The sequence below is a fragment of the Trachurus japonicus genome, chromosome 5 (assembly GCF_045865225.1).
Source record: "Trachurus japonicus isolate A0001 chromosome 5, Traja_1.0".
Classification (NCBI taxonomy): Eukaryota; Metazoa; Chordata; class Actinopteri; order Carangiformes; family Carangidae; genus Trachurus; species Trachurus japonicus.
In genome coordinates, this window is record NC_140911.1 from 13,147,997 (window position 1) to 13,160,627 (window position 12,631).

General features: G+C 43.2%; 1 protein-coding gene across 2 annotated transcripts in view; it reads right to left on the reverse strand.

The window, feature by feature from the left end:
• The window catches only part of frmd4ba (FERM domain containing 4Ba), a 42,059-nt gene extending 32,051 nt beyond the window's left edge, over positions 1-10,008 (reverse strand). For both annotated transcript variants that reach the window (XM_085776395.1, XM_085776397.1), the window contains exon 1: positions 9,743-10,008. The gene's annotated coding sequence lies outside the window, so the exon portion shown is untranslated. The remainder of the gene's footprint in view (positions 1-9,742) is intronic.
• Positions 10,009-12,631: the final 2,623 nt, after the last annotated feature.

Genomic DNA, 12,631 nt, shown 5'->3' on the forward strand with positions numbered 1-12,631 from the left:
TAACACGCGCATATGCAGGATGGTTAACTTCCACTGATAATGTCCTTGCCTCACAGCACCCTGCCTGCACGCTCCCTGACCGTCACTTGTGCTCAGAAATGGAGCAGATGGTCACAACTGTCAGAAATCATGACACTTCATGGGGGAAAGATTTGTAGTCATACATCATAGATGAATAGATCAAGTTCATAAACATGAAAGAGGGCCATCACTAGTCATGCATAGAGTATGCTCTAGCTTTTAATGGGCTTTGCTACAGGAAGCCTCGCATATGAGTATCCTGGAAATAAAATATCATACATTCTCTCTTATCTTTGTCTTGTTTATTCTCCCATCGACACGCTGCTGGCTCGTCTTTTATTCACAACCGAAAATAACAACAAAGGGAACTCCAATTTTTTTCTAAATATGTGTCTACCCTAAAGCCTTCAGATTTGACAACCATGCCAGTAAGTGAGAGACTGCCATTATCTGTCATGACTGAAATTGTCACTGCATCTGTTTAAGAAACCACAAGACATCTTAATTACAGCCAATTAACACCATGTGATAAAGCTCCATTTGGCAAATGAATGGAGAGTTAGAAAAGCCTTTTTGTGTGTGTTTAGGCGGTACAGTCAAACCCGGCTTTGTGTGGCCAGGCGGGGGGTAGAAAAAGAAAAGAAGGCAGGGAAAGAGGCGAGGGCCCGGGGCTGCGTGCTGCCACCATCCACGCATCGGCTTGTCGTTTGTGTCTGGGGATTTGGGGCCAGCTCCTCTTGCTGTATGGGACGGGGCTTAGGGGCACACTAGAGGCCACAGGCCATGACAAACCATGTGTGTGTATAACCCAGATGCTATGAAGAGGAGGAGGTCAGACAGGGGGAAGCGTGTGGGAGGCAGAGGCCACAGTGTCAGCCAGCAGCCTTGCACTGTCTGCCGCTACAAAACGTTGCCCTGGGGGACCGTGGGTGCCCGGGTTTGCCTATACATTTCGTAGAAAGACCATAAAGCTCTTGTGTCATTAGTTTTCAATATCATCGCCAAGTGATAGAAAATATGAATGGTCACTGTGGATTTCGCCACGGGGGTCCAAATGAAACAAAGAGAAAGCAATGTAGATGACGCAGAGGAGGGGGAGGGGAGGAAACACTACAACTGAGGGGCTTTAATGAGCCTTGAGGCAAATCAGTGGAGGCAATTATTGCAAGGAGGAAAAAAAATACAGAATTTAAAATGGTTTGGCTTCTGTGCTAAAGCCTATAAAACTTGATATAATTAACCTAAAATTTATGATAGTAAAATTGTTATAATTTTTGAAAAAAGCAATAAATACGAAGATGGGTTTCAGATCTTAAAACTGAGCCAGAGATAGTTTTAAAAACATCCACATTATGATGTTTTATGACTTAAATTATGTGTCATGCAACAGACCGTCATAGTTCGCTCACAGGTCACAGTGTATGTCAGCACAAAGCTGTTTTCATTCAGTCATGCTGGGAATTATTGACTGTCCTTAGTCTGTAGATGCACATGAATTACAGACTGTGTTGGAAAAATATAAACGAATTAAGATAATCATCTCTTCAGTTTTCCACACATAATTGTGAATGATGCTCAAGGGACAGCGTGTGGAAAACCAGGGCACACATTATAGCAACTGAAAAGTAGTTGAAGAGCTGAGCAGCCAATACTGTTAGTTAATGGTTGATAAGCACTAAAACATAGGATATTGCCTGTTTTGCTTCACCATAACAGGAGAATCCTATTAGTGGATCTTCACTTTAATTTCCAACATGTTGTGTATTGACAGTCTGATTTTAAATCTGGGGGAATCTGACACTTATAATCTATAATAACCTAGTTTCATTTGATACATGAAATTGTGCCCTTAACACATTTGAGGCCATGAACTCTCTAAACCCCTGCGAGGGTTAGAGCTGCCTTCAGTTAAATCAATAGCCAACATTTACATACTGGATAGACACACTGAAGGGTCTAAATCCATTTTGCAGCTACAATCTGCAATTATCTTTGTGGCAGCTGATATCTGCATTTAGATGATGTACAGTAATGAGACCCTCTGGCTTATCACTCTCAATCCAATTTACTAACTAGATTATCAGATCAGTTACATGGCCTTATCTGGGCAAACACATCTGAAAAAAAAGAAAAAGCACAACTGATCCAGATGATGCTAAAAACTAAGCTAACATACTGCACGGACACACAGCAGAATCTGTGAGGCTCAAATAGACATCACTAAGTGAGCAGTCCCAGAGGAATATTGCCACTGTCATGTCGATATCAAACCACCAACATGGCAGAAAACCTCTATTTTTGTCCTGCTGCATAAATACAAAAGCCCCCAATGGGCTGAAAGCCCTTGAAGGTTCCAGCTCTGTCAGAGCGATTTCAAGAGGTGCTGTGATTTGGAGGGAGGGTGAGTTCACTGGGAGTCAAATGGGGATTTATAAGTAGGTAGAATTTGTAGAGCAAAGTGCCTCAGAACTGGGCATCTGTTCCTGCTTTACTGCCTCTGTGTCTAATTCGGTACTTTCTCTGTTTAACCCATCGGATATTCTGAAACAGCTGACACACTGCAGATGGAAAATACTTCTTGTCGCTTTTCTTTTCAATATTTTGCTGGTTAGAAAAGACACAATGGGAACAAATTAAGGTTTTAACTGTACAAATATTCTTAGAGATGCTGTGGAGACATGAGAAAGGAAAAATCTCCCTGACTTCAAAAAGTAAAACCAAAGTAAAGGGACAGACAAAGATCCAGTACAAGCCGAGGGACAAGTGACAGAGCAGGAATTGGGGAAAAAACAAAAACAAAGCCAGACCAGAGAACTTACAGCAGATTAATTTATCTTTTACATAAAGAATGGGTCAAATAAATATGTGTCAACACCAAGAAATAGAGAAAAACAACTCAAAACCACTGTAAATCACCTGCCCATGTAGCAAGAAATGACTGAAAATAGTAGACTCAGTTTGAGCTCAACCAAAACAGAAATTGTTCTGTGGGTTGACTCACTTGAAGTGATATATTTTCGATATGAATAGAGTTTCCAAAAAAAGGAAACAAAAGACAGAACCAACACAGCTTGGCTAAAAAAATTACCTACCTCGATAAGTGAACTAACCTTACGTTAGTGTAAAATAAACATGTACTAGCAGCACACATGCTCCCCAGTCTAACCCAGCACTGCCTTCCCCTGAGGATACAGTATTATCTTTCCTCCCAGTGAGCCTGACACCTGTTACAGCCGTGCCCTGCACACCATCACCATATCAGCTTTCTGCCAGGCCACAGAGTCACCATGCCCTGTCCTGACAACACTAATTTCTACCATCTGACTATAACTAAAGTGGTTAATTATGCTGCGGGACACCACAACACGTTGTCGTCTTGAGAGACCCATGCACACTTTTTTAAATGTGACTAATCCAGCCATTGTATCATGCTGTTACAATAGAGTACAGTAGAGTAGGGGGAGGGGTGTACACACACACCCATACAGGACAACCCATGTATTTCAAAAGGAGGTAGCCAAGCCTCTCAGCAACACAATGCAACTTTGAAAAGACCTCGAGATCAAAGACAGCTTTTTTTCTATTGAATTACAGGGTTTCCTCTGACATGGTCCTCTGGTCATTGTGTCACCACATCTTTCCTCCATGTTGCTGCTAACATGCAGCTTCTCTCCCTCTCTCTTTCTGTTTCTCTCCCTCTCTCTCTGCACGGCTCGCTGTCTCTGTCACACAGCTCAGCCTGGCCTGTCTGAGTGGACCAGCGGGGTGCTCGGTTTCGGTCCACGGGGCAGGTGATAATGACTTCCCTCGCCTCGCTCCTCCTCCTCCTCCTCCTCCTTCTCCTCCTCCTCCTCATCTCAAGCTGCAGCGGTGAAGGTGACTGCAGCTGGATGATTTCTTTCTTTCTAAACTGAAGCTGATACGAATTAGAGGGCGAGCAGCATCTGGCTTCTTCTACCGTGTATGTGTGTGTATGTGAGTATCGGCCTAGGTGGGGGTGTTAGTTTCTAGTATTAACCCTGTGAAAGAGGAAGCTCACATAACACTCCATTAATGATGAATGCTGAGCTCGGAGCGAGCACCTATACAGCCTCCATCTCCATTGTCTACTACACTGTAATGGCTTTGAAACTATAAAAAGCACTGACAAGCAAATACAAGCAAGCTAAATTAACTCATTGAGGCAGTGTTTGAAAAAAAAGAGATAAATCTAGCACAGCAACTGAACAGGAAATTACTTTTGGGGGGGTTGTGAGACTCAGATCATCTCAGAAGTCTCTAGTGTGTCTCTTTACCGGGCCTCCATCCCCTCTGGCACTGAATGTGTGAAACACTCACATGGGGTTTTAAACGTTGAGCACTATCGATCACTGTGGATCCAAGGCTGTGGGGTACGTCTGCTGCAGGAGCACGGCTGTTTTTGTGTTGTTGTTGTTTTTTGTTTTTTCTCAAACTCGACATCGTGTACCTCTCTATTTGCGCCTGAGAGAGTAATCATAGCAGCTCAGGCCCTTTCCGTCCGCCTCCCCCCTCCTTTACCTTACACACACTCACAGGGAGTCTCATTCTGGTCATTACCATTCAGGCTTTCAAACAACCCCCCCACCCCTCCCACCCCTGCCTCGTTCTCTACATCATCACCTCACAGCACGGCCACTGTGTGAGTGAGTGAGTGCATGTGATCTGTGTATTTAAGAGGAAAATAGGAAGAAATGAAGAGTGATCACAAGAGAGGGATGGATGGAAAGAGGCACATAAGCCGCCTAATTATAGGGAGATCCACCCCCCCACCCTCCATGGTACTCGTTCTCTCCAAAACCTTCTAGGCAGGCTGACAGCAGTACAGACAGAGAGAGAGAGGTGGCAAAGGGCTTTGGTTTTGTTGTTATTTTCATTTTTTCCAGCCTCAGCAATTACATCCCAGTCCGAGAGACACACGAGGAGGAGGAGGAGGAGGAGGAGGCAAACACAAACATCAAAAAAAGGAGGGGGGTACTATCTGCTCTGGAGTGTTATACTGCATAGATCTGTTGGGTTCATGGCCTCCTCCACCGCCGCAGGTTGTGGACAATCCCACCAGGAGGACGCTGCTCCCTGCTACATCCCACCTGCCCACCTGTGCCATATACCGTACATGCAATGTTTGGGGTTTTACAAACACTCAGAGCTGGATAAACCAACAGATGAAGACACACAAAGAAGGAAAACTTCCCTGTATTAATTTCGTAATGCTTCCTAAGCTCATGCTCTGTAACTGTGGCAGCTGAAAACAAGCAACAGGATATTTAAGGATTCAGTGTGCTTAAAACAAACACATAAAAGTAATTATTGTTGCATTCGGTTAGAATTACAAAAAGTGAAATGGATCAGGCACTGGATGGAATTTAAAAGGAAGTTTAAAAGTTCAGTGTCTGTGTACCTTCTCTCTTCTGCACACGTGGCAAATGGCCAGGTAGGCTTTCCTGTGCAGTGCTGCAAACTTACCGAGAGGAAAAGGTACAGTAGTATGTGGTGTGTTGGTGTGTACTGTGTTTGTATGTATGCAGCTTGACAGGCTGGAGCCTTCAAATAATGTATTTGTGCTTGAAAATTGACGCTGATTATTATTATTATTAATCAAAAACAATTACAAGGAAAGCAGATTCATTTTCTGCCAGTCAGTTATCAATTCATCAACTAATCACTGCAGATGCTCTGTTGATTTCTGGGTTGTTTCATTTACTGGTCTTAAAACCAACATCAGACATGTTCATGGGGGGTTTGTTGTTGACAAGTAATCATCCCCTACATCAGATTTAAACATCAATAATTGAATTAATATCCAAAACACTACAGCTCCCATTAAAGTTCCCCTGCATGAGAATGTCTACCATATATTATCGTTTACTCACTTTTCTGGTATCTGTGCATACCTTCCCAACTTTATAACTGGTTGGTAACTGTGCAACCTTAACAGTCTTGGGTTGGATGGGAATTCATATGTAACATTATTATGACATTATTATTATTACATTAAAAAATGAACCACCCCTGTCTAGACAGACTGACCCACAGTATACTGATGAGTAAGAATAACAATATACTGCAGGACTGGATGTTGTTTTTTATCACACTGATATTTATGATATATTTCTTTCTTCTGGAACAGAACCCTGAACTTTGGGTTTTATTTTGGCTCTGTGTCATTATCCACACAGGGTCCTTTAAATATTCTCTAGAAATTAATATGCAGCATATTTTGTTGAAAATCCTTTGAAATACTCTAAATTATATACATATGAGCAGCTGTGTCTGAATGTTCATACGTGCCTGAGGTTACTATTTGGCTTTGGTTGTTTTGTTTTTGCAACAATTACCGTACACGAAAACATCTCAAAATATTGGAATACAAAACACAAATTAAAGCAGCGTTTATCATTTGCTTTCTGTCCAGATTCTCATTGAAACAGTTGTCTTCACAATGGAAAAATAATGATGCTTCCCCTCCCGAGTGTTTCACCTAATTTGTATAGGTTGTACTGGTACTGATAGAAACCATGCACTGTTGGAATTGTGATTAATTTCCCCCTAAAAACTCCCCTGAGACCAGAGGTTTTTACTCTAAAGTGCACGGGTCAATAGCTACTGAAACACATGGGTAACCTAATCCATCCTTGTGTCCATTCTTTAATAATTCATAAGGAGGTGAGTTTAAGCGCTGAATTTTGAAGAGAACGTGTCCACAAACTGGCAAGTGTCTGTCCTTAAACAGATTGGGGCTTGTTTTAATGCAGTCTGTTTCATCTAAATGACATGGAAACTGGCTCCCAGAGGAGTTCCCCACCAGCTGAGAATCGCCCTCCAGGGCTGATGTTAGTGTTTTCTGCATTATTCAGAGTGAAAATAAACAGCGAACATATACATAAACACATTACAGGAGCAAACCACTCAAAAATCAAACAGAACACAACTGTATTTTTCCTCCCATCGAACTCTTTGCATGTGGCGTGTTCTGTGTACAGGAATTGTAAATTTTGAAACACACAATGACGACTAGATGTTTCACAATGTCTGTGGTTAGCATGTGAAACTAAGGTCTAGACTCTTTGTTTTACACAGGATGTCCTGTTCGGGAAGACAAAGCAGACGTGAAAGAAGGAAAAGAGATGTAGTGTCTGTACACTGCTGAACTGGTTCACGGCCAACGAGGAACAGAATCCTGTTGACAGTGTGAACCATGTTTTCAGTGATCGTGTTACAGGAGGCAGAAGAGATTTACAGCAAACATAGACTGAAGACTGAGTAAATAAAATTTCAACAAAACATTTTTTTTGGACTAAATAAGCGCATAGCCTCCTCACTCTGATGTCCCCTCTGTACAGCAGATCTGAATTGATTTCCAGTGAAAGCCTATAGATTACTGTTGACCCACAAACACATTAACTAGAAAGCACTCCAGTATCTGACCCTGAATTAGGCCTCCAGCAGCCAGCCTGTTTACATTATTCTAAATGCTAATCCACGTCAACATCCATGATTTTTTCCAATTGTGACAACAGCTGCTCTGTTGTTGTTTTGCTTTGCACCTGTCCATCAAAGAGCGATGTGACATCTTAGATAGGTAGCCTACTGTATATATAAATTTAAGTAAAACTATCAAACTTTTGAGAGAATACATAATATAGCAATAAAACTATAATGCAATAATGCAGTAATGCAGTTTTCTCACAGTTAGCCTATACATCATGGTCTGGTGTGACCTGCTGTGGCCAATGTTGGCAAATTTTTGGTTTTGTTACGCAGGCTCACTGCTGATTCAGCAAGCCACTTGTGACAAAATATTAAGCTAACAGTAGTTAAGCATTAAGCAGAGGCAGCAACTGAAGTTACTTTAAAGGGACAGTCCACCACACTTCAGATCAGATCAGTCCAAATCAGAAAAAAACACTGTAGCTCTAAAACAGCTCTGATCATTCATTCTGCAAGCTGTGGTGTGTTTTAAATGCTTTACACATGATATGGTCAGGATTTCCCAACTCTTGCTGCATTAGTCTGACTGTCTCTGCAGGTGCAACAGCACATAGAGCACCTTGATGACAAAATGCATGCCAACTGCAAATTTTGGTCCCCTAAAAATCAACTAGACACCCTAAGTAAACACATTCAGGTAGGTTTTTTTTAGATAAATGTATTGACTTATATTGTTGACTGTAAATCAAATCAGCGTGTGAAAAACACATTGTTTTAACATGCAGGGTTTCCTTCCTCCTGTCAAATGCCAGACTTTAACCAAGAGTTTGATCTTTCTGCGTGGACGAAATCTGTTGTCAGGAACCAGTCTAGCAGGTATTTGTTTTCTTGCAAAAGTGTTGAATTATATGAACCTGCGACGCAACAGTATCACATAACCTAACCGACAAATGCTCTCTTTCAAATCCATGCAGAGAGTATTATTATGAAGACGTGGGAAAAAAAAGAAAAATGCTGATGAGCAACTTCTAACACAAAACATAATATGCATAGATGATAGACGGTGGGAACGCTTCATCAGCTGAGGTCACACCCCTCAGGTAGTGTGGAAGTGGTGTTTACCCTTTCAAAAATAAAACTTGCCTTGTGTATTGATAAGGCTGTTAATGGTCTGTGATTGGCAAAAGCCTCCTATCTGTGCCGAGCTGCCGCGATGGAATATTCTGTGATGGTTAATAGCTTTATTGAATCAGAAGCGCTGACCCCATTAAAAGCAGCTGAACATCCTAGACTAAAGTCAACACAAAGCAGCGCTGCCATTGCACTTTGTTTCTGTGTGTGTATGTGTGTGTGTGTGTCAGGAAGAGAGAAAGAGGCAGCACATGTTGCTCTCATGAGGCACAAACTCACTACAGCGGCCCATACAAACCAGTGCTGTGCCTTTGTTCTGTATCACTCGCACACCTCCTGTCACTGGGTTTCCTCATGCCAGACCCGCTGTGTGTCACTACAGATGAACAACGCTGAAGGAGAACGTGTCAGACCACATTACTGATTTATTTTAAAGCCAATAATACTTAGTTTTAAAAATTGTTCTTGCTGTTGCTCCTGTTTTTCATGGTGTGAGGCGACACTGTACAGCATATCACATGCCTGCCATGCCTGCCTCCCCATTGTTTGTTTGGGCCAGGAAACAGGATATTCACACACAGGATAGAGGACCACATGACCACAAGGAAACATGTCATTTTTACTTTTAAAAGGAAAAATAGAGAGATATTTCCCTCCCATCCTCTCCAATTAAGGTGCATGACTGCTATCATTGAGACACTCACTTTCTCCTGCCTCCTGTGTGTTCAAAGTGTCCTAAAACACTGTGAACAACTGCAGCAGGCTTCTCCTTTCTGACCAGCAGGACGCTCATGTTGACATGTCAACGACTCAACATCCAGCTGACATTCAGTCAGCACAAACCCAAAGACATAAACTATAGGCTGTGGGTCAGTCACAGGGAGGTGGGGATTCATTTATACTCAGATCAACACTGAACTGATGTATTGAATAAGCACAGGAGAGTAGTGTTTCCATAAGATTTCAATAGAGCCAAGTCGGCAAGTGTGTTTTAAGATACAAAATAAGGGCAGATATTGAAAATAAAAACAACAAACTGATATAGATGATCACACAAATCGAGGTTGTTTCACTATTTTAAAAAAGAAACTCTAATATCCTGTGTTGTGTTTGTAGCCCACACAGATCACGCGATTCTTACCTTGTGTCTTTTGTTGTGGTCCGACCGGTCGCACTTATTGTCTGTCCGCAGCGCGTCTCAGCCGGCACCCGTCACTCAGTTAAATCCACCTCTCTCCCGGCAGCGCGCCACTCTACAATGAAGGTGTTGTGTCAGGATGAATGAAGAGTTGGGTCATCGTGGATGAGAAGTCAGGGAAGGAAAGCTGCTGCCCGTTCGGCATAATAACCTTGTCTCCCCGGCACAGTCCGCTCAGTCAGTCCCATCCAGCCTGCTCCTCCTCCTCCGCCTCCTCCTCCTCCTCCTCTCCCTCCGCTACCTTCCACACAGTCAGGACGGGACGGATGAATTTCGCTCTGCTGCTGCCTGTTGGCCAATGGAGGAGCGCTCTCTGCTGCAGGAACTCACCACTGCTCGGCAGAGAGCACATCAAATAAAATTCATCTGTGTCAAGTGTAGATTGAACCACATCCACTTTATGCACTGTTAAACAGGTCATCCAGCAGGTAGCTAATGATAGAGAGAGCTAAAGTTATATTTTTCAATCCTGACATGCAGTCTAATTAGCTGGTGAGAAATCTGTTTTATATTTAGATGCAAATATGTGCATCCTCTGACGCCTATTTGATAATAAAATCATTCCACTTAGGGTCCATTTTCAGCGCAAGTCAGCTTTAGTAAGTCCAGGTTGCGGAGAGGAAGCCTGTGGAAGCTGATCGTCCAGCTGGTCATTTTGTTTGTCGAAACACCCAGAAACTTATTAGCATTAGCAACTTTCAACCGAAATGAACGTAATAGTCTCTGCCTTTACCTGGAGGTCGCTGTTTGCTGTGATCTGTGTCCAAATCTCACCACGCCAGGAATCTCGTTCTGAAATCTCGCGATAACTCGCGGCAAAACACCGGTGGGGAATAATGTTACCTGACTGAGGTGAAGAGAGACGACCGGATAATTTACAAATTGTGGCAACAAAATGTTGGGCTGCTCTTCGCGCAGCTTTCACAGAGCTTTCACAAGTTAGGGCTAACAGTTAGCTGTGCTACAAATGGATGCTGACACTCCTGTCGATGCACTACGCCGTAACGACCACAGGGTCTGCTGTGACCACTTTGACCGGGGATGACTACTGCCAGTCAGAAGAAGAAGCGACGTGCTAAAGGTAGCGACATACGTTCATTTCTCCTTTCTAGTATGTTGTCGGACACTCACTGTAACTATCTGGTAGCGGTTTATAGGGCTACGTTCAAGAGCGTTTCTGCAGGCTGTTGCTCAATTACTGTCATGTTGCATATGAAAACAGGGCCACAGGTTGCTCGCCGCGCTACGAGGTGCTTCATCCAGGTCAGAGGTTATAGGTCAACCTACAGACCCCGGATGTTGATAACAGCTAACCCCGGACTCAGAGGGAATAGCACTAGCCTATCATGTATTGCGCTGCGCGGCAGTAGTAGCTATCCAAGTCGTATCGAATTTTAAGCCGCAAATGCGAATTTATGACCGTTTGTTTTTGCGATTATTGGGAGAGGAGGAGTGCACCGTGAGATTACATGAGAGCGTGAATGTATCCATCCGTTGACACTCAGCGACAGCTGACACTCAGCTGACTCAGGGTACTTTCCGGACTATTAGACGCACCTGTATAAGCCGCACCAGCTACATTTTAAAAGAAAATACATTATAGGCCGCACTGAGCTGCAGCATGTTGTAACATGAGATATTTACGAATGCAGTAGGGAACTGTGGTCTGCTCGCTTTCCGCTGTTTGGTTATGATCCTCTCCTCCATGTGCATCTGTTTACATACGAAGCCGGTGAAAAAATCAATACAGTTACAACGATGTTACGGCCCAGTTGTTTTGTGAAACAAACGTCAGAAAGTTATGGTTTGCCTTTTTTGCAGAGACGAGAGCTGGGAGACCGGGTGCGTCGTTCTCCATTGTTTGAACGTGGCTGGGTGAAGTCCAGCAGCACTTCACCCACAAACTCTGCCTCAATTCGCATAATCTGTTTCCATCACAAAAACGATTTTTTAATCGATACGCTGACACCACCCCTCAGAGGGAAACTTTTATGCGCATTTACTAGCCTTTATTCAAACATTCAAGTATTTATTCGCAATTTTTGAAAATGCGAATAAAAAAAGGTGGATGGAAACGCAACTAATGTGTTATTTAGAGGCTGCATTCGCATTTTTTATGCAAATGAGAATGACTGATGCATCCTGGGTAATTTAGGGGCAGCACCCGGCATTTTTAAATTGCACTCAGTGGCTTTTTGTGTTTTGATGGAGCGTAGACTAACTAACAATCAATTTGAATGTTTATTTTTGTTCTTTTAGCACTATGTCTCATAATTTTTTGAGACCCTCTTTGAAACCCACCGTTCACGCTATCTTGAAAAATTACAATTAATTAATCTACCGGTATGCTCATTTAGCCTCCCACAATGATCAATGACTCACACAGTGGCCAGAAATTTCTTACCCAGACATCTACACGTATTTGGTCGAATCACCGGGTAGGTTTTGGCTAAGTGTTGTCTGTAAATAGCCTGTTAATAGCCAACTTTTTGTTAGTTAGTTAAGCCGTTTTCCCACTAAAATTAGCGGGTCGACGCGGGTTTTTTAAACGCGGGTCGACGTCATCGGCATTTGGCCCCTTTATTGACCAAAATGAGCGAGTCTGACCCCCGCCTGAGGGATCAGACAGAGATAAAAAGTCGCCGCTCTCATCCGCGGTGCAAGAAAGAGGACACACACAGTCATGCCACAGCGCTCAGCGGAGTGTCCGTCAACAGACTCTCTGGCTGGCTGACCTGGAGCACCAGGCAGGGACCGCTGAGGGTAAGAGAGTCTTGCGGCCGGATGACGGACGTCCGCGGCACAACACGTCAGTTAAACGACTGTCGCTTT